The 24,592-nt window shown below is 31.8% G+C and overlaps 1 protein-coding gene and 1 pseudogene across 3 annotated transcripts in view; one reads left to right on the forward strand and one right to left on the reverse strand.

Moving 5' to 3' along the window:
* LOC143252117 (GTPase-activating Rap/Ran-GAP domain-like protein 3) overlaps nt 1-24,592 on the forward strand; it is a 534,261-nt gene that overhangs the window by 280,995 nt on the left and 228,674 nt on the right. The gene's annotated exons all lie outside the window — the stretch shown is intronic.
* Nucleotides 5,583-5,686, reverse strand: LOC143254667 (U2 spliceosomal RNA; annotated as a pseudogene).

Genomic DNA, 24,592 nt, shown 5'->3' on the forward strand with positions numbered 1-24,592 from the left:
GTGACGATGAATCCCACTACTTGTTGGTAAAAGAGTAGCCCAAGAATTGGCGATGGGTGGTGATGACTAGCTGTCTCTTCTGTAGTCTTACATTGCTAAATTAGGGACGACTAGCGCAGATATCCCTCGAGTAGCTTTGCATGATATTCAACAAAACAAACAAGCAAACACAATACAGCGAGTATGTTGCACAATGACACACTGCCATTGTCTTCACAAGACGACTGGCCTCGGCTCCAAGTTTAGTGTTTTTGTATTTGCAAAAACAATTCACACAAAGAACACTTACCCCAAGTGAAACTTCCTTTAAAAATGAATTTAACACTGAATAGAATTCCTGTGGGTTTTTCCGACTTATTTAGATCTAAAATAAACATGTGCAGGTTGTTGAAAACCGTAAGATTATCTCTTTGTGAATAAACACACATTCAGACGTTTGTGCATATTCAGCTAACTCTGCTTTCACTAGAATTTTACATTTACTTTATTTGCAATAACGTAACCTTTATCCGTTGCTTAACTACCTTTTACCTTTATTTTTCTTTACTATTGGGCTTGTTCTTCATTTCTATGAATTTCTTTATCATAGATTTACTTTATACATTATTTTAAAAGCCATTACTTTATTGTTTAATTTACGCATAGTTTTATTTTTAAAACATACACGCGTGTAGTTTTACTAAATAAAATGAGTTTGTTCATCTGAGCACGTAATTTTTTTTCAAATAGGTCAGGACTTAACGATCTAACACACAATGCCTCCAAGCAAGCATAACTTAAATGTCGTGCAAGAAAACGAAAAAAAAAAAAAAAAATTCTAGCAAAGGGCATGAAAACTACCGTTAACGTTAAGCGGGTCGCAGATTGTAAATAATAAACCTTTTTCTATCTGGGCAACAACAACAAGGTAATTATACAGTAGTATAATTTCATAAACTAAATGAAAGAAGAAAAATATAATGTAAAAAAAATTAATATGTTGTTTTCTAATTAATACACTTTTACATTTACCTAAGTAAATAATCTAATTACACTCAAAGTACATCAAAAGAATGTTAGTTCCAAATTTTGCACAAAGCTACTCAAGGGCTATGTGCGTTAGCCGCCCCTAATTTAGCAGTGTAAGATTAGAGTTAAGGCAACTAGTCATCACCACCCACCGCCAATTCTTGAGCTACTCTTTTACCAACAAATAATTTGATTGACCGTCACATTATAACGCCACCACGACTGAAAGGGCGAGCATGTTTGGTGCGACTGGGATTCGAACCCGCGACCCTCGGATTAGGAGTCGAACGCCTTAACACACCTGGCCATGCCGAGCCACAGGTGTTTGATAAACTAACTAAAATAGTTGTTAAGTTCCACGTTTCTTCATCAACAGTTCCCCAGTGGCTCAGCGGTATATCTGCGGACTTACAACGCTAAAAACTGGGTTTCGATACCCGTGACGGGTAGAGCACAGATAGCCCATTGAGTAGGTTTGTGCTTAATTCAAAACAACAACAACATATTGATCAACATGGAGTTAGTCCATCACTGGTACACTAAAGCGTTAACATGCTATGGAAATTAAGATGTCTGTTGAACAATGGTACTTGGACCATTCCTCTGCAGAAGAAATGTTGGTTGTGGACTGTACTTTGTAAGCTGGTTTCAAGAGCCGACATTAAATAAAGATTAAATCATGTGACAGCGCTGGACAAATTAGGTGCTGAAACTCTTCGTGAATTAAACTTTAAAAAAAATTCAAGGGAATGAATTGTTACATTGACACAAACTAGATACGTTTTGTACTAATGCGTTCGTCGTTTGTTGAAACTGTTCTGAAATGAGGTTTAAGTTTCTATACATGCCACAATAACAAGTATAATTTCACTATTCATGTTGAACCTTGCTTGTCATGACTAAACTATAGATGTTTTCAATCCCTAATATGTTTGTCGAAAATAATTTTGATTTTAAATATCTATACAAATTTGTTTTTCTCATTTCAGAAACACTAAAACTTGTAATTAAAAATATGAGTGAACTCCATTCAACAGCTGTATATAGACACACATATGCAAATGCTTTTACATATTTCTTCATTTGTACAGCTTTTCATTATGGTTGACTCGTGTTTATATAAAATCTATATTTGGAACATGACATAAAGTTCGGTACATAATTTAAAACAAAGTTTGAAATGCGTGCAAACGTGTCTTTAATTCGCTTGAAATATGGTATGTTTTAAGTGTATTTATCCTTTTTGTTTGTTAGATATTTGTCTTATATCTAATAAACATATTAAAGAATTTCTGCTCCATTGATTCCTGGAATGTTATTTTAGGAAGAACGTTTATGAACTTAATGCAGGTCCGTCATGACCAGGTGGCTAAAGGCACTCAAATCTTAATCCGAGGGTTGCGTGTTCGAGTCCCCGTCGTACTAAATGTGCTCACCCTTTGGCGGTGAGTGGTGATGACTGTCTGCCTTTCCGCTACAGGTACACTGCTAAATTATGGACGGCTAGCGGAGATAGCCCTTGTGCAGTTTTGTGCGAATGCGAAATTCAAAACAAACAAACACACTTAATACAAGAAACACAGTTATCCAGTCGCTCAGCTATAAGACTGAGAGCTTATAACCTAGGATTTGATACTCGTGGTGAACGCAACTTACATAATCTATCATGTAACTTTGTGCACAATAACAAACAATTAAACAGAGAAAGAAACATGAATAATACTTCTGGTTTTTGCAGTTACTGGTACCTATTATAAATTTTGCAATCTATTACAGTTCCCACAATGTAATAGGATATTTTTGTATACAAATAACAGGCATTAATATTTACAACATCACACACAAATGTACGAGTATACTATAAAAATATTTTATATTTCTCTATGTTTAAGATCTAATTTATTTTTACATCAATTTTTTGTACTGATAAACCATTACGGTGATAAATGTTTGTCATAAAAGCTTTCTAGTGCTAGAACATAATTTCGGATTTTACGTGATTTAACATATTTATTTGATTCTAACCTCTTTCTATATATTTATATTGATTTCTGTAACTGCGGTTTTCCTGGTTCTCATTAGCCACGTATTGATCTACGTAACAAATAGCAAGTGACAGCATCAAAGAACTAAATAACTATTGTACTTCTGTGGTGAAATTTGTTTTTCTCATACAAGACTCAAGAATGGTTTTTTTTAGTTGTAAGTTAGCAGCTAACTCAACCCAAATCAGTATCAGTTTCCATAACAATAGAATAAACTTCATCAATTTACAACCACAAGTAAATGGAACATAAGTAATCAACTACTGAAAATATAATCACTAGATAAAAATTAAAAAACCAAAAGCAAATGTAATACTAATAACAGTCCAGACTTTTCTTTTAACAAATCCTGCAAACAAGCATCGTCACTTCTGCTCGCTGAGTTATTCAAAATAAGGAGTCTGAGATAATACTGTCCTCATATCTAAATATTTATCGTGATCCAACAGAGAAACCCACTTGAAATAAAAAATGTATTTCAGAACGGCTGATTTGGGTATTAACACTTTTACTGACAAGAAAAGAACAACATTTTGACCTTCTTAGTTAACAAAGAGGGAGTTTGCAAACTCTTATCACCTAAGAAGGTCGAAACGTTGTTCTCTGCTTTAGTAGTAAAAGTGTTAATACCTATAACAGAGCAGTTAATTAGATAATACAAAGACCCTCAACTGACAACTATTACAGAGGCCTCGTTTGTAGTTAAGCAATAAATACATCTTGAGTGAAAACAAAATGGTAAATCAAAATACCACGGAAGGGTAATATATTTCATGACAAGCTAGTACTTACATACATGTGACGTACAGGTATATATGATTTACATTAGAAGTTTCATAGTTAACTTTAATGTTTAATGTAAATAAAGACTTGGTGTGGTTTCCGTTATACATATATATATATATGTGTGTGTGACTTTATGTCTTTAATTTCACATTAACACCTTTTTAGCTTTCACATCTTTAACTATTGATTATTTGTAGACATATCATTATACTAGTACTTTGTTGCTGTCGGCATAGACTTAACTTCTAGAAAAGAATGTAAGATGTAGTTGGTAACTGGTTGTTACTTTTGTAGACGAGATTACACCTCAATTTCAAATATATTTGGTATCAGTTGTTGGATAACCATTTTGAGTTCAATATACCACAGCTGTGTGAAACCAGTACGTAGTGAATAACTAAAATTAAATGTATCGCCTTTTGTCTGACATACTACGGTTATCAGCTTCTAAAACAGGACAGCAATAAATGTAAACAGAATTTTATTTAATTTGGTAAATATGAGATACATAATACTCTTCTTTATTAATAAATTTAAAGGGAGTTGTTTACGTTATATAAAATGGTCTTGGAACTTCATCATGTTCTTACTTTCATTTTACCATGTCTGGTTATGCTCTATCTGATGACTGCGCAAATCAAAATACGCGGTATTGTGTGGTGTGGCCAAATCAATCCTCAGAACACATTGTGTGTTATTAACAGGAGCTATAATTTAACAATTTTGCACTTTTTCTAGTTCAGATTATGGTAATTCACACTATCACATGTTCTCAGTAATACGCTCTATTGGGCTCTTACCTTACATATTAAATATCAAAGCAATCCATTAAGAAATACCTGAGATATAAAATCTCCAATTTTGATTGAATTTTGTGTTTCTTCGCACCGAGAGTACAATAGCTTTATTTGATAGAAAGACAAACTTAGCTTTAAATGGATTTTTTAAAAACTTGGTACAGTGATAAATCTTTAGAACGTACAATTAGGTGTCAAATTTTATTTAAATATAACCCACATGTTCAAAGTTATTAAACAAAAACAACTCACTTTTGACCAGAATTTTTGCACGCAATCTATCGGTCTAAAATGTTCATTGTAACTATAACTTCATCGTTTTTGGTTTTAATTATTCGGATTAAAGATGTCTGATTTATATCAGCAAAAATCTAGGGTTAAAACATGTGTATATACTGAAGTATTGGTAAGGTCCAGTAAACAAGATCTGTAGTTTTTATTTCTAATTTTCAAAAGAATCATACGAATGGACGATTTTTATTGATTATTTTATTAATTGTCAACTTTTCATCGCAAATTTATTATTTTCTATAAAATTATTCTAATTATAGAGCCTTTAACAACACATGACATAAGGTTAACCAATTAGCCTAAACAAAGTTGCTTGATACGGCTGTACCTTATGGGAGTGATGACAAGAAACTGTTAATCTGAATTACATAGTGTTAATATAAAGGAAATTATTAACACTGTTTTAGAGAGTTCAAACTACTACCATGTATTTTGAAGGAGCTGTTTGATTCTGTAAAGTAGAGATCTGTTCCGAGTAACAGAGTTGCTATCCTTAACTACTGAGTATCACTTTCTTAACTGGTGAGGTTTGTTGGTGTGTATTAATAAAAAGTTGAGATATCTAATCAGGAACAACTTAGTTGTGATAAAAAGCTGAAACCACAAAAGGATTGAGCGTGTAAATCAGAGAAATTAAATAAAAATTCTCAGCTGAAAAAGTTGTCACAAATATAAGTTTAATATCACGGTCACCAATGGAAACCATGTAAAATAATGAACTGATAAGAACAGATACTACACTTTGATCTCGAAAGCTACATTTATATCACTGATTACAGTGGATATTCATTCATTATTTAGCTAGTTTTATCCACCATCATATTTCTAGTTGAATAAAAAAACCAACTACTGATTTTTGAGACAACCTCTGGAGTTGTATGTCTTCTGAACACGAGTCCAAAGGTATTGTAGCCATCAATACTGAATCTAGTACTAGTTCAGTTTATTATGCAAATCTTAAATATAGATCTAAAGGTAGCCATCAATACTGAATTTACTACTAGTTTATTATGCAGATCTTAAAGATCGATCTAAAGGTCGCCATCAATACTGAATCTACTACTAGTTTATTACGAAGATCTTAAAGATCGATCTAAAGGTAGCCATCAATACTGAATTTACTACTAGTTTATTATGCAGATCTTAAAGATCGATCTAAAGGTCGCCATCAATACTGAATCTACTACTAGTTTATTACGCAGATCTTAAAGATCGATCTAAAGGTAGCCATCAATACTGAATTACTTTTGGTTGCACATTTTTCCCTTCCTGAGATGTTTTAATTAGATTTACAATACACAGCATGATTAGTATTGAAAAAGTCTCTGTCGTAACAATCCCACGTTCAAGGTACACCACTATTCACTGTTACATAATCCATTTAATGTACATAGACAACTGTTTCCCAGCATCTCTTCCGATTCGCTTATCGCATGTAAATTCATGAGAGACTGACTGGTTATGTCTTTGTATGGATTAGCATACATATTTGTATGATTCTCCAACATCTTGAAGTATGTGATAGCTGAATGAGAGATATGACTTGAAACCTTATCAGGGTGAACCTAATGGTCTTCATTTCGTGCTAAGCTGGCTAGTATTTTTGTGTGCCACAAAAGACCGTAAATCTGGTATTTTAGTAAGTACAGTTCATCCTGATCTCTGCATCCACTTTTCTGATACATAACTTTCCCTGATACAATATCCAGCAATGATTGAGAATCCCTTCAAAACGTTTCACTAACGAAGTTTACCACTTTTAGGATTTTTTTTTATCCATTCAGTGCCAGTGCTATCAAACTACACATAGGTTTATAGAATATTACCATACACCGTCACTTTGCCCAATCTGTTTGTGAATTCTCATTTGCTATAAGACGACGCACTCTGCTTACCACAGTTGGGAATCACTTGTTTAAAAGTCTGTTTTTGAATAGTCCTGAAGTTCCAAGTTGATTTGTATGCATTTGCTGTTAAATCACATTAAGTACAAAGGAGAACCCCGTCTTAGAAATTCTAAATTTCTCATCCAAATACACCTTTATGACCTACGTGTATGAATTTGTTTGGAAACTTCTGTTACACGTCTTTTGAAAAAGACGTTAATGTTCGTTGGCATCTTAGTTCTGCGCTTGCTTATTTATATATTCAAAATAGTTTTAATATAACGTATTCAGCCATTTGTAAATTGAAGGTGATGTTCACACAGATCACAATAGGTGTAACAAAAACATATCCGAAAGATCGTTGAATAAATAGTTCCTGCAAAAGGTTTCGTGAAAAGCCTGTTGTACGAGACCAACCTTAATACGGCACAAGAAAATCACAGAATTATTGTTTTGGACTGAGAGAAATAACTTCGTTTACGTTTCAATCCTTTTTCAGTTTGTTTTGCATTAGATTAAATTCTAAAACAGGTTAACAGTATTCCTACCTCCGTAAAGAATGAATCATGAGATCTCGGGGTGGAGTGAGATGGATTTTTGTGTAATTTTGTGTTTCTCATGATTCTAAATGTTTGAAAACTTTTAATACGTATAACTAGCAGATAACGTAGAAACATGTTTTATATTTCCAGCTAGAAGGCTTAGTTATTATGTATTGGTATTATTGCTAAACTTAGACCAAAACAAAACAATGAAGCTGCCAAATGAGTTATGAAATCATGAGACCTTTAGAAAAAATATCGCTACTCGTAAAACATAGCAAAATTCTAGAAAATAAATAGTTTTATAATATTTATTTGCAAAGTATGAAATTATAAATTATACTAATAACATTTTAATAACAATTCCTAAGTCATTAAAGTATCATTTACAGCCCACATAAACAATTTTTGTCTCTCGTACCCTCAGCCCTCAAGTAGCACAGCAATATGTCTCCGGACTTACAATGCTAGAACCAAATTTTGATAACAAGTAGCCCATTGCGTAGCTTTAGGCTTAACTTTAAACAAAATGTGGTTGACTCCTCTCATATAGTTGTTAATTGTAGAGACTTTTCTGTGAGCTTCAAATGTGTACTTACAAATAATGTTGGTTATTATACATGTAAAAACGGTTCGTTTGGGTTGAGAAAAATGTTTTTTATGTAGAGGAGCGAACAACGTTTCGATCTTTTTCGGTCATCGTTGTTCGCTCCTCTACCTAAAATATGTTCTCAACCCAAACGAGCCGTTTTTACATATATATTTCTCTACATGTGGGTTTTCTCGACATCACTGATTAATGTTGGTTATTAATACTTATAGTCTCGTAAAAACATTGCAGTACCCGATATGAATTAACAAAACAACACTACTAAATATTAACGATGGGAAATAACTTGTATATTAACATTTATAAAAATGAATTGTTAAAATGTTGTGATAAGGTACACAGAACTGATGTCAATAAATTAGTACCTGAAGCCGAAGGCTAAACTCGTTTGTTAAAGACACCAGTATTTTATGAAAAACAAATATTTTGTTTCATCTCTTTGTTTACGGTTTGCAATATGAATTGTTACAAGTAAATATCAAATGATCAACAACTCCTACGTATTTTATTAGCAAGTCCAGTGTTCCGTCTTAGTATACCTATGTTTGAGTTGCGCCTTAAGAATTACAGTAATTTCAAGACGAAACATAAACAAACATGTTAACAATACTCCAAAACAAATATTTGCCTTTAATGTAATGTTTCGTGTGAAATCGCTTCCATTAAAATAATAGATAACATCGTACAAAAGAAATCAGTTTAATTCACAGAAGCCTATTGTGTATAATAAAATGGTAAACAATTCACTACACAATAAAAATTGACTACTTTCACATATTATAATTAGGCTACGTAATAAGGTTTTAAATAGTTTAAAAGTTGAGTGAAATTGTGATTTGGATTTAGAAGTTAATTAAATGTCGATATATATCAAACTTATGACATTTACTAACAAGATTGATATACACTATTTGGTTTCTCAACATAAATATATTTTAATATTCAAACAATAACGAGCTGATATCGGTATAATTTGTAGCTGATCACGCATGAGTTGCTCACAGCTAAAGTTATATAATATCTTCATAAAAATACTAGCTTCCGATGTTAAACGGTTTATAATGTTCAAAATCTGTAAACGTCCCTAATCAGTATTTGAAGTTTCCCAATTGATAAGCGTTTCCGAAACTTATAGTATACTAACTGTAGCAAACCACCAATATAAAACAGTCTTACCGCGTGTTGTGATGGTTACCTTTTATAATCATCAGGCGAGGTTCTCGAAATTTCAGTTGTTAACAATACTGGTAATCGCTAGTATTTCACATACATACATAGTACATTGTTGATTCCTACGCTCGAGAATCTTCTATAAATTTAGTGAATAGGTAAGAATTTTGTATTACACATTTAACAGTACAAGTTACATAATTTTTAATTATATATTCAACTCAAGCAAACATCGATATTACACTAAATATGCGTATGTAAATCATTTACACTACATATAGTCTAGATATATATATATATATTAATGTAAACACATATTAAATGACTAATAATAATAAAGTAAATATATTAATAGGAACATTAATGAAAATGCCAGAGTAACCATTGCTTGTTGCAATTTTCATCAGGATTTTTACCTCTCGTTGAAAACAAACTATTTTTGTATTTTCTTTTTAGAAACGACTTGTCACAAACAAAAATATTGACCCACATGGAGTCAGAAACAGATTTAAGTTTTCCCTCTTCATGCACTACGTGTATGGGATTTGTCATCTGATGTCTTTCTTAATCTCTGTGTAAGCAAAGTCTTCTTTCTTACAAGAGTGAAGTGAACGTGTGAAGCTTCACTTTTATTTTTCCTACACAGAATAAGCACGTTGTTTTATATACGACGCTATTGTGTAACAGTTTCCTTCGAAGTAAGTTTATATACATTGTTATTCTATATCTCACAATAGTTTGGCTCAATAGTAAACCTAACAAGTGTATGTTTTAGTGCATTTTCTCGTTCTTTGGTTGCTAGACTAGGTGGTATATTATGAGAAACAGTTTATTTTAATTTGAAGTAACTTGCGATCTCCCTCTTTTTAGTTTAACTTCGAATAATTTATCCTTCCTTCTAAACGAATGTTAGTGTTTAGAAAAGCTAGACCTTCTACATCAGAATGCTACAATCTGAAATTAATAGACGATAATAAATTTATAAAAGTGCGGAATTATAACAATAGCTTTATGATTTACGTATATATTTAGCCTCCCACAGTTCTAACAATTCATTTCTGTTTAATGAGAAATTCTTGGAGGGCTTTACTTCCAAAACGGTCTAGTACTAAACAATAAAGACTACGATTCTGTTTTCACTTATGTGCATCCTTTGTCTGCTTTGTTTTTACCAAGTTCAAGACACCATTACGTGGCAGTATTTGGAGAACAGCTTTGAGCATATGAATGATAAATACTATAAACGTTTCAAGTCACCTTGGTGATTTGAAATGGTCTGAATAAATTGGTCTTTTGATAATTAATTTTGTTGTGTTCTACATTTGAGCCAAATCAACCTTGCAAAATTTGACAGTAATGAAACTTGAACTTCTTGTATTAAATATTATAATACACGTTTGTGTAGTTGATAAACTGATGATATTTGAGCTTTAAAGGAAACAACCTTGTACATGACAGCTCTCTTCATATTCCGGAAATGGACCACACAGATTCGAAGTCTTCGTTGACAGCACTTAGGCAAGTTCATAATTCATAATTATATATTTGAACTCCTTTACATTCAAGTATATTTATTTTTCTTGTTAGAAAGTCAAATTTTCTAATCGGTAAGTATAATTCACTTACATCTATTTAATTTAATAAGTAATCTACACGCATTTCATCAAACTGTCTATGACTCTAGTCTTGTCGAAAAACAAAACGATCATGGTACACAATGTTAGTTTAAAGTAGCCATAGAGTTGGCGGTGGGTGTTATTAGCTAATTTACCTCTCTTTCGTATGGTAGTTCAAAGTTTAAGACGAATATTTGAAATAAATAAACGAAACTTACAACCTCTATTCTAAAATCAATAGTTTTGAAACCCATGATGCTAAAATCCAGCATTCGATGGATACAGTACGGTTAGTCTACTGTTATAGTTTTTGCTAAGCAACAGCGACAACATCTAAAACAATGACGAAAGCACTCCACTGAAAAATTAAATATTTGTGCTAAAAGTAAACAATAAAGGCACACAATTTAGTTCTGATAAAACAATACCAAAAGGTGATTCAAAGGGCCTGAATTCAATTATTTTTTATGCATGGGAGCTCATCTCTTGTATTTACGCCATTGGTAAATATTCATTAAAGATTAATCGTTTGATTAATATTTTCGTGATGGCTTAGCTCTCGACTGCGGATGGTGATAAAATGACCAAACTCTTACAAATAAAAATAAATGCAAACATCTTGTAATGATAAAACAGCATACGTACAACAAATTAATAACCGTATTCATACCGTTCACAGCTGGTGTGGTTCATAAATATTGCATCACATTGAGTAAAGCTAATTTTTTGTTTATTATAAAATTCAATGGAAACAACAGACCAAATTAATTGGATGAAACCACTCGTATTTCTACGTAGAGTACATAGGGGTCCCGGATATAATTGGTAGGAATAATTACAATATATACTGTATTTATTTCATTTTTAATGATTCATGTGTTTTTGGTTACTTTATAGCCAATGACGTCATAAAACCACAGAAAAGTTGATGGATTCAGTATCAAACCTGTCATAATTATAAGGTTAATATGCTAGTTTTACACGCTAAATAACATGTGAATTATGTACAAAACGCTGAATCATAAGCACGTGCATAGAGATAAAAGAAACGCACTTATTTAAATCTTGAAAATAGTTCATAAATTAAAGTGTGCAGATATGTTTTATAATTCTAACCTTTCTTAGTTTTTTCTGGTCTCACAATATTCAAGTTATATCGTCGATTAGTTTACTGTATTCTGCTCTTTGAATTAGTTGTTTTGTCGACCACATGTTCTTCAAAACACAAATATAATGTGGAAAATAACTTCAGTTATAAATACAAACATAGGGTAAGAAAGGTACTTTTGTTTAAAGTATATGTTATTCTAAAAGTTTTCAGCTTTAGCACGATTTGTCTGGTCAGAATTAAACAATTAGAACTAAACAGAAATTCTATCAAAAACAGAGATTAAGAATCGGAGAATGCTGAATTCATGAACTGCAAAGAAAAAATCCTACTAAGCTTTTCTCGATTAGAAAATAGAGCGAAAAGCAAAATCCGCAGAGAAAGTTAATTACTGAACTCTGAGAAGCCATTTTGCTGTTTATACAACTGGTTAAATAATAAAACAGAAACTGAAATGTTCGCACTGAAAAGCGTTTTTTATCATTTTTTGTTTCGTAAAGAAACACACATCAAGTAGGCGTAAACTCCAAGTACTGTGACTTGAGAAACATAATAATATATATTGTTTTTTTTAACTAAACTTATCAAACATAACATCTTTGTCTTCTGTTTACGAGCTACTATTTTATCACTTAAACTTCCATATTTAGTTTCGATCGTTTTGTTGCATATTAATGTTTTAAAGTAATGTGTCTCAATGTTTATTGGAAAATCTGTAATACTAATATCTTTTTTACCAAATCAAAATGGAAAATAAGTCAGATGTTGACATTCAGGTATTATGGATACATGTGATTATATAACTAAAACGTTTGATTTTTTTATGTATTATATCCTACACATTAATGAAAAAAATGATTCAATGTGTACAATCAAATCTACTCATAACAATTCCATTTATTCAGAACTAAACATATATATGATCAGTGTATTTTACAATCTATAATGCAATTTATTTCTGATAATATGATACGTTAAAGTGAATATTGAGCGAAAGCAAACAAGAGCTGGTGGAGAATATATCATATACCTAGATATATTTCGTAGTTATGCGTATAAATATTGGATTTTTCAAACAGCTGATAGACGTATGTGTGTATTAAGGAGAATTAGGATACTTATCTTTATTTTTTAAACTGTATTTGGCACTTCAGAAAAATTTCCTTTTCTTGTATAGAGCTATTATATGTCACTACATGTAAATCAGAATATCCATAGAGCATGTTCAGACTGCTGACAAGATTAATGATAAGAAACACTTTTCATCAATCTATATGTACGTAAAGCTATTTCCCATTCAGATATGATTAATTTCCTAGCATATTTAGACTAAATTTGACAGCCTTTATATTCCTTACATTTTGCGTTTCTTAGAAAAATAAGCAGAAAATTTATTAGCTCTGAAAGGATTATTGGTTCTTGCATATACTCACAATTTCATTTTAAATACTGAAACATAAAGGTATAATTAGATTTTTTTACTTTTAAACCAATATATATGTGTGTTTACATTCCGCAGTTCAATATAAAACTGAAACAAGCGTTTTAAAGGTTCAACGAAAAATAGTTTAATTTGTAGACAACATGACAGTAAAACTAATTTAGTTCTACACGTGTTGTATTTCAGATGTAAAATAATACAGCGTAAAAGAAGCCTCGTCAGAAACAATAAGGTTAAGCTAACCTGGATGTGAGATTGTTACTCTAACTGAATTTGTCTGTTAAGCATTTTATCTTATCAAATATTTCTGCCTGTCGCTAAAAAATCAGATATGATAGCTTAGTTTCAACTATCATGTAGTAATTAAACTAATTATTCAAAGTTTGTGTTTGGTTTTAGAAAGGTTCTGCTTTTATATACGTGCGTGTGTATTAATTGACTCAAAATCTCAAAGTGATCAATGAATACCAAAGTTTAGAACAACAAAACTACGTTTTCCAATATGAATATTTTATACCTGCAGCTTTCTATATACTCTACTATTAACTGTGATTTGTGGTTAAAATCCTCCCATCTAGACAGCTAATAAAATCATCTACACTGACGTTTCTCTAAACATTTGTTATTACGGAGCGCATAGTAAGCTCTAACAAATATTACTAGCTGTATAATCGTGGATAATCATTAAACAAGTGGAGAACACTAGTGAACATGGCCACGTGAAGTGTATTCCTGTAAGAGACAATTGGTACAAATAGGTTATATTTTTTATTTTACAGAAAAAAATGACACGAATTTTGAAGTTCCAAATAATCTTGATCAAATGATTAAGTTTTTTAAATATTTCTGAATTGTTAAAATGAAACTGATTTGGAGATTGGCATATTTTTATAACCCAACTAACTTTCACCATTAACATGATTTTTTATCGTGCATCTTAAGACATATCGAAATAAATAAGTATTTCACATTAGTTAAAATGAGAATTCATAATGTGAATAATAACTATAAACGTGAAATCAGACTCTGTAAAGTAAGACATTTTATTTTATATTGTAATTATCCACAGGGCGTCAACAATAACATTTCTTTACACGCAAAAAAGTATTTGACCATCATAATCAAAAATCGCATAATACGGTAGATGTTATCAACAAATTTCGTGAAGTACAATATATAATACTAACGCTATTAAAGGTCTCGTAGGTAATAGTGTAGAAAAGCTTTTTAAAGGTATCCTTAGTAAATAAGTTATATCAGCTAATAAACAAACTCAAGAATTGTAGGTTAATTTCATAATACAATAATAACTTTTCAGTAGATTAGACAAATACTGCGAGATTTTCCAAATACTTAGAAGTCAATGTTGACGTTTATTACTTGAGTGCAAAACTGCTTAACATTTTCCCAGCGTTGTAAGTCCGTATACATGTTGCTGTACTACTGGAGAACTCAGAACAAAAGAAGCCAGATCTGGGGAAAAAATAATATTTGGTAACCTAAAGAAATTATAGATAAGAGTGGGTCAGTTATTTTTAATATTATTAGAAAGTTCAATTTTAATTTTTTAAAATTTTACTCAGCTTATGATGGCCGATACAAAATTTCCTAAAGAGAGAATAAATCAGCACAAACAAACTGAGAACAGTCCAGTTCTTTCTTCTAAACATTTCTATGCTTACGTGCTTAGTTAATAAGACGACCTTAAACATCTTACTCATATTTTTATTATAGAAATACTTGGGAGTGTAAAGACATAAACCAAAGACTATATTGCGAAATGTTGTTTATTAACACAAATATACTTTATTGATAAACACAAATATACTTTATTGATAAACACAAATACACTTTAATAAACATAAACATATTTTATCCCTCAAGTTCTGTGTATTATTTAATTTTTATATATACCTTTTTCAAATATATTTCTAGTACGTTTTAAAGAAACTCAGAGAATATTTATAGTTATAATTTAACAAGATAAAACTTTACAGCTGTATTTAGAGAAGCTAAGAGACAGAAGTATCTGTATTGTTATACAGATTTTCATGTTGAAGATCTGACACATAATGGAGTGAAAGCGCTTCATACGTTATAAGTAATTTTCAGCCAGTTAAACTAGTTACATAAAACATAAAAATTCAGTTATTTGATATTAAAAACTGTCATGGAAGGATTTCATTTCATCTTACAGGAATGCTTGACGTATCTCTTTAACGTTTTTGACATTATATGCATACAACTTCTTAGCAAAGGAGTTGATATGATTTGTTTCAGTATAAGGTTTATAAGCGCAAATCACTTGCGGTGAGCATGCTACGAACAAAGAATCTCATGGAAAACCAAAGAAAAATGTTTTTTAAGGTAAAATTGATACGTGTCACGTATTATGGTTAATAATTCACTACAGAATAAAATCTGAATACTTTTACGTATTATAATTTATTCCAGACCAGCCTCTAATTTATTATGCTACATATTAAAATTTAGAATAATCTAAACTGTGTTAAATATTAATTTAAATTCAGAAGTTAATTAAATGCCTAGGTGTATTAAATTTGTGATATTTGCTAATAAGACTGATACACACAGTTTTCTTTCTTAATACAAATATATTTTAATATGCAAACAATTATGCAATTTGTAATAACAGTTATTAAGTCACATTTTTTTACAAACTTACAAACAATATTGAGTCTTTTATCTGATCTAGAACTTTTTTGATATCTTATCGAGGGCTCAGGATAAGTGAATTAATTTCGAGTTGATATCGTTACAATTTACTTAACTGTAGCCAAATAGCTCTTCGCTGATCACACGTGAGTTTTTCACAGTTGAAGTTGTATAACATCTTCATAAAAACACTAACTTTTGACGTTAATCCGCTGTAGTTAAATGGTTCGCAAGGTTCGAAATTTATAAACGTTCCAGATCAATATCTGATGTTCCCGATTAATAAGCATTAATCACAGTTATAGCTTCCAAGGTTATAATATACCAACTGTAGCAAACCAATGATATATTTTGTTTCTCAACGCCTCGCGTTAGTTACGTTTAATAGGCGTTAGGCAAATTTGTAGAAATTTCAGCTGGCTTAACACTACTGACCATATGTTAGTGCTTTCGTAAAACATATATTGTTGATTCTTACACTCGAGAATATTCTATAAACTTAGTGAACAACCTAGAATTTCGCAATACATATTTAATAGTATAAGTGATGTACGTTTCTAAATATATATTTAAGTTTGTTTGTTTGTTTTGGAATTTCGCACAAAGCAACTCGAGGGCTATCTGTGCTAGCCGTCCCTAATTTAGCAGTGTAAGACTAGAGGGAAGGCAGCTAGTCATCGCCACCCACCACCAACTCTTGGGCTACTCTTTTACCAACGAATAAACGTTTAGCGCGACGCGGGCGCGGACCCGCGACCCTCGGATTACGAGTCGCACGCCTTACGCACTTGGCCATGCCGGGCCTACTGAATAGGACGTCATTATAAATGTCTGGTTTGGTCTGTGTAGATAGTTTTTAAACTAGATGTGGTTCCTACATAAAAAGTCATACTCCTTAAAAACATTCGTATGAAGTAAATTTATCTTCATTAAGTAGTTAGCACCAAGGAAAACACTTCCAGATACTTATGCAACTGAGACAATGAAATAATGATACATATAAGTAAAAGTATATGTAATAACTCAAACTGGTAAGAGTTGCACAACCAATACAACAGTATTATAAAGTTTTAAAGTGTACATGTGATTGTACGTAATCATCGTACTTTCATTATTTCTTTCTGGCAAACAAATAATAACATTTATGCAACTTGTGGAAAAATTTGAAATGACCAGTTATAATTAATTTGTAACGAAAGCTAAACCAAAAATAAACATGCGGATTTGGGGTAAAAACGTACTTTTTAATCATATAAATTTGTCTTTTAAAATTAAATAATGCCCTTGTTAAAAATATTAATAAAACACCTCCTATTATCCCAGGAAACATAATTGGTATTATTCTCTTGGCATCTGCGTACAATGTTAAAATAATCAAAAAATAGCACACAACGTTGTTTTATTTAAGCCAAAGTTTCGCCATTGTGGTTTCATCCGGCAAACATGACCCTTACTAATTGATTCAGGCTTATACAAAGGGATTCATAATTATTCGAGTCTGCGCAATAAGATTAATTTTGCCCTATGATTATATGTAAGTAAAAAAAAATACACGCAAACAGACAAGATGACACTAGTTAACACGTAAACAAATATTATTACGTTAATTAGATACAGGCAGTGAAAGTTAAAACTTCCACATTGATTTTTTGTGTAATATTATTACGTTAATTAGATACAGGCAGTGAAAGTTAAAACTTCCACATTGATTTTTTGTGTAATATTATTACGTTAATTAGATACAGGCAGTGAAAGTTAAAACTTCCACATTGATTTTTTGTGTAATCATTCTGTGAAAGTTTTAATTATTGCACATTCTCTGGCAGTAACAGAGTTTTGCTTGTATTTTCTATTTGAAAAACCGTGGAAGTGAGTAAGAATGTTTGCTGTTGCAGAACATCCAATATCAATTATGTTTATGTTTTAACCAGTATAATCTCATCTATTTATACATTTTCTGGAGAAGTCCAGCTTACTACACAGACTCACATTGTTTTAAGCTCTTTTGGATAAGCTTAAATCACATAGCAAGTGTTTTGTTTACCCTGATGAAATCATGAAGGTGAAACGTTAGCTTAAATAAAACCAATTATAATTTTTATCATTAATTGGTCGTATTTCATTCATCATTTAAACAATGAATCGAACATTCTAATTTGCATTATAAACTTTAAACTCGCATAAATACTATCTTTTTATTCCATTTTTTAAAAAATGGACAATTTTTAAAATTACGTTTTTAATGCTATTTTTAGTTTCAAACACCCTGATTTTCCACTTTGTTTGTTTGTTTTTGAATTTCGCACAAAGCTACTCGAGGGCTATCTGTGCTAGCCGTCCCTAATTTAAGAGTGTAAGACTAGAGGAAAGGCAGCTAGTCATCACCACCCACCGCCAACTCATGGGATGCTCTTTTACCAACGAATAGTGGGATTGACCGTCACATTATAACGTCCCCACGGCTGAAAGAGCGAAAATGTTTGGTGCGACCGGGTTTCGAACCCGCGACCCCTGAATTACGAGTCGAACGCCTTAATACGCTTGGCTATGCCAAGCTTTCATTTTTTATTTTATCAGACGCAGTTGTCTCTGGTGTATGTTTAAAAATTTTGGTTATTAAATCTTCGTTTTGGTACCTTTAGAGGTTAAAATAGATGTTTAAAGAAAAGTTAAACATCCACTGCAAACAGTATATCACCAGAAACGTGTATGAAGCGAGTAAAATGAATTAGCAAACAGACTAATTCGTGGTTATTAGTTTTCTTCCACTTCCATTTTCACGAATGTTTTCGAAGAACAAAATAATACGGCTGCCAAGAGTGGCGCAGTATTATCACTTGCCTATTCTAGAGCTACGTGATTTATAATGAACTAGTTTTTTACTTCTAAAACAAGAGTCATACAAGTAGAAACTAAACAGTAGTTATATTATTACCAAACCTTACATAGTTTTCGCAAGTGTTTTGATTTTCAAGAGATACCAATTAATACATGTTCAAACATATACACATTATCTTTTACCGCCATCTACAGCGCAAAATAGAAACTATGTTAAAACAATTTTACGTTTACCCTAAACTAAATAAATATTCCAGAGCAGTTTTTTTTCTTTAATTTTGCGCAAAGCTACTCAAGGTATATTTGCTTTCCTAATTTAGCAGTGTAAGGCTATAGGGAAGGCAACTAGTCATCACCATCCACCGCTAACTCTTGGGCTACTCTTTTACCAACGAATAGTGGGATTGAGCGTCGCATTATAACGCCCCACAGCTGAAAGGGCGAGTATGTTTGGGGAGACTGGGATTCGAACCCGCGACCCTCAGATTACAAGTCAAGTGCTTTAACCATCTGCTCATGCCGAGCCCATTCCAATGCAAAATATACCAATGTCATAAAGAAATTTTTGTCACTCAGTTGTTTCTGTTTAGTCAATATTCAAGGTTGGCTGTTAATATTTATTCTGTTGTGACATACAAACGTCATCACTGGCAGGGCTATGCTCTTAAAAAAACAGGTTACCTAACACGAAATGTAGGTGTAAAATCACACCAGTTGTTTAAGACAGATAACAGAGCAAAAAAATATATTTCCTTAAAAGTAGAGAGTGAATATTTAGTGCAACACTAATGTCAAGAATCCGAAAAGGGGTTGATAGAACATCGTGAATTTTATATTCTTGTTTTTTGTGATAATTCTGGACGTCCCCCAGTGGTTCAGCGGTCTGCGACTTACAACGCTACAATCCGGGTTTAGATACTCGTGATGGGCAGAGCACAGATAGCCCATTGTGTAGCTTTGTGCTTAATTCAAAACAACAACAATAATTCTGGATATTTTTTTAGTTCTGTATTGCTCTTATAAAATGATCATTTTTGTCTAAATAAAAACTATATGAGTTCTGTATTTCTTTTATAAAATGATCATTTTTGTCTAAAGAAAAACTATGTTTTTTATTAAGTATTCATAATGTATTTGTATAACTACTAAGAAATTTGTTGTTAGTGTATTTTACTTTAAATTTTTTTTCCCGTTGACTCAACGCTGAACTAGATGGCTCCTAAGAGCATAATCGAATTCTTGGTTTTGCCGTGCGATGGACACAATGCTAATAACTATACACTAAATTTTTATTTGTAGTGTTGCAGTGCCAAAATATACTGCTAAGCATATAAATATTTGTTAAAATTTAGAAAGTATAAAACTTAGAAAACAAAATGTTGTTAAGAAAGCCAGCATGTTCAATAAAGCATGTTCTTTCTGTGGGAGTCTCACACATGAAGTACCATCTAATGCGTTGTGACATCTGGAGAAGACCTTTTCTATGTTTATTTTTGAGAAGGAACACTTTTTTTCTGCACACAGTAAAACGTACTTAAATTATGGGCATTTTAACCTAGTGAGTTTCTCCTTGTTTAGATTAATTGATAGACAGTGTTTTCTTCACAAAGAAATTTTAAGTATGTTTTTCTATACTGATCCTAATATAAATTATGTATTATGTATTATTCATTGCAAAACTTCCTTTGATTTTGTTAACATGGAAAGATCGAAGGAGTTCATATGGAGACTGAGTCGTATATATTTGTATTAGCTCTAAAGCACTAAGATAACCATCCTTTAAAAATATTACACAACGCTAGATGTGAAACTGCGAGCTCAAATAACACTATGTAACAAAATTTTTAATTTTTCTTGTTCCTGGGCAGAAAGTGTTATTTCCCAATTGCTTATACCTAAAGTAAATGAAAAAAAATCCTATTTTTCTCTTCAAACTCTGCTTTTGTGACCCGGGGACGTATGGGAGACTATATTTGGAAGCTGATATGTGAAAGTGATTTCCATTACAGTCGCAAATCTCGAAAAAACTACTTACTTCTAAACATTTTTGTATAACTTTAGTATAAATACATGTAAATCTTGATTCATATGTTATTCTATTTAGACCTTATGTAAATAAAAATGTGCAAATTTGCCCGTTTTTACATAGGAAATAGGTTAATTTCTAAATTTCATTATCTAGGTCACAAAAGCAAAGTTTGAAGGGAATAATGACCATTTTCTGTACTTTTACAACATAAGCAATTAAGAAATAACACATACTATCCAGGAACAAAATTTATGTTACATAGGGTAATTTAAACATTATGTTAAGAGAATTCTCTTTGCTTTCTTCTTTTGAGATTATACTATAATAATTGTATTGTTTGTACTTACATTCGGTTTATTTTCTACTTACGTTGCTCTAATTCTTCTTGTCTGAAAGCAAAATCTATTGACGTAAATGCCTTAATCGATACGCTTTTAGACAAAGCAAGCACGTTGTGAAAATAAGATTAGACGTTACTTAAGATAACGATGAATCAAAAATAGAGCTAAGCCTCGTGACCTGATTAAAAAAAGAGAGTATATTTTACCAATTATGTTTTCCTTCAATAAGAAAGTTCCTTAATAGGCTGATATTTTGTGTTATAATTAAAGAATTTACAAACTATATATGTACATACAATTTTTATAAATTACAACTACATATATCACGTGAGATTAGCAAAAGGCGGCTAAGACTGTTAGATACTGTATCCCCACCGCAGTGTGGGTCTTACTTCGGTGGTCACCACTTAACCCAGGGTATATTTTATATATCATATTACAATCTGTACCCTGAGGATTTTATGGAACGTTTTTAATTTAGTTTAGTTGTGTGTTGTTGTTTCTTTATTTAGGTTTGTTTCTTTCAGAATTATGTATAGAGATAAGGAAAATTAAAACTCAAACAATCAAGAATTAATATTCCTCTCTGTATATAATTGTTTTCTTTGAACGTTTATTCAAATACAGTATATTACTAACTTATGCTGTTGACAACATACTTAAACTGTTTACATGTATGTCAGATTAATTAAACTTAATGTAATATATTTATTTAATTTTATTAATACATCTCTAGAATATCACAATTATATGTAACAAGATGCATTTTGCAAAATATTTGTATTCGATCTATGTGGCGTTTATGTATGAAGTCACATCAAATTTAGCATTATAAATCAGATATAAATTAAAAGTAATATGTTAATCACACCAAGATTTAAACTGTAGTTCTTGAAGTGCATAATTTGTTTTTGATACAATAAAACAGTTACTTAAAGCGGTTATATCTTATTAATATCATTCCCATATGCAAAGCTCTTATAAACAGTACATAATGTTCTCAAATACATATATAATATATATATTATATATATAGGTAAATAAGTACAGTGGATATAAATCAGAGTTTGTTAACTAAGATGACTAAGAAGGGGCCCGTCATGGTCGAGTGGTTAAGGCACTCGACTCATAATCCGAGGGTCGTGGGTTCGAATCCCCGTCACCTCAAACATGTTCATCCTATTAACCTTGGAGGCGTTATAATGTGCGGGAAATTCCATTATTCGTTGGTCAAAGAGTAGCCCAAGAGTTGGCAGTTGGTGGTGATGACTCTTGTCTTACACTGCTAAATTAGGGACGGTTGGCGCAGACAGCCCTCGTGTAGCTTTGTGTGAAATTCAAAACAAACAAACAGCTAATTCACAACTTTCTTGTACTTAAAGTATTCAAGTAGTACATAACATTTTAAACATAAGTCTTTAATTCAGTAATGTTAAGCATAGATTACTTAATCTAGGAAATGTATTTATTCATTGCAAGCACTTCACTTACAAATGCACTTGCACTAAACTTGTTTGCTGCTATTTCTAGAAACCATTTATTTCCTTAAAAAATACTCAACTATGTTCGTTTAGAGTATTACTGACGAAAAAAAAATCGAACACATAACATTATTTTTGTTATTATATTTCACGTACAACAAACTGTTCTAAAATATCTTGTCTTTTCTTTACAGCATGAATGGTCCGGTATGGCCAAGCGTGTTAAGGCGTGCGACTCGTAATCTGAGGGTTGCGGGTTCGTAACCCCGTCGCGCCAAACATGCTCGCCCTCCAAGCCGTGGGGGCGTTATAATGTTACGGTCAATCCCACTATTCGTTGGTAAAAGAGTAGCCCAACAGTTGACAGTGGGTGGTGATGACTAGCTGCCTTCCCTCTTGTCTTACACTGCTAAATTAGGGACGGCTAGTACAGATAACCCTCGAGTAGCTTTGTGCGAACTTCATAAACAAACAAACAAACTTTACAGCATGACACCTATGACCCACCAGATGTTTTGCATAACTAATAACTATCTTCTGCCTAAAGTTCACTGGTGTCTAACTACTGTAAAACTGCACTTAGGTACCATTATCTTTCATACTATACAATACATATGACTTTAGGGTACAGAGAAGATAATGTGACACTTATTTTTTTAAACGTATCTGGTATTCATATCACAGTTTAATGACTTCGATATTTTTTTCTCTCAATATAAATTAACTTGTCCTGTCTCTTCGATCAATACACTTAAGGCTCCAATTTTATAAAATAAGTCTTTATATATTCCCTGCTATGTCTTGTCGAATCAAGAATGTGATTGCAAGATTGTTACAAATATAACCGAAGTTTAGAATTTCTTCTGGAATCCACATTAGCATAGAATGAACACTAGCTACTAAGAATGTATTTATAAAACCCACTTCCTCAGCTCATTGGAATATATCACTGAGTAAATATAAATAAAAAAAAGTTTCAGAAATGAATAACATTGTAGTCTGTATCTCTTCAAAAATAAAACAACAGAATGTAGCATTTCAATCGTAACGGTCTGGTCATAAAATACGACCAGAATTTTCTACGGATTACAGTCATGTAACAATAATTCTCTCACTACTACTTTGCGCTACTAAAGTGATTCACTAATATCCAAAACGTATTAATACTAATCGCTTATTTTACTGAGAGAAGGTTGAGATGCTCAATGGTGATATCTATATATCGATTATCATATATATCATGATATAAACTATAAAGGAAACTGTTATTTCTAATACTTTTTTTTCAGGTACTTTACTAACTTGTTTGATGTCGATTGGTTCTGATAATATTGCATGTACTTTCAAAATCCTCATCTGAGTAAATACTTAATGCGGTGTACTTTTCTAAAATACTTACTGATGATGCTCTAATAATCTCTAAAACAGTGAAGAACAATTGGTCCATTCCTGAAATTGACAGGGCTTATCAAAATGTGTTGGATTTTCATAATGCCTTCTTCAAATTGATGACTTGACTGTCAAGTATTACCACCTTCTGCTTCATATTAAACTAAAGATACTGTATCTCATGTTTTGTAAACTAATTTTACGAAGATTATTCAAAAAGTGTTTGAAAATTGTCATTTCTTACGCAGCATAAAATAGCCTGTAAAAACAGACGAGAATAATATGTTTATTTATTGCAGGATTTACATCTGAATTTCGTCCAATTAATTAATTAATATTTTCATAAAGAGTTAAATTGAAAGTATGAAAACACTCTGTACGTCGTTCAGACAGAGGTGTGTTTGATTGTTTTGAATTTCGAGCACAGATAGCCCTCGAGTGGGATTGACCGTCACATTATAACGCCTCACTGCTGAAAGGGCGAGCATGTTTGGCGCGACGGGGATGCGAACCCTCGACACTCAGAGTACGAGTCAAA

Source organism: Tachypleus tridentatus, chromosome 6, assembly GCF_004210375.1.
Source record: "Tachypleus tridentatus isolate NWPU-2018 chromosome 6, ASM421037v1, whole genome shotgun sequence".
NCBI lineage: Eukaryota > Metazoa > Arthropoda > Merostomata > Xiphosura > Limulidae > Tachypleus > Tachypleus tridentatus.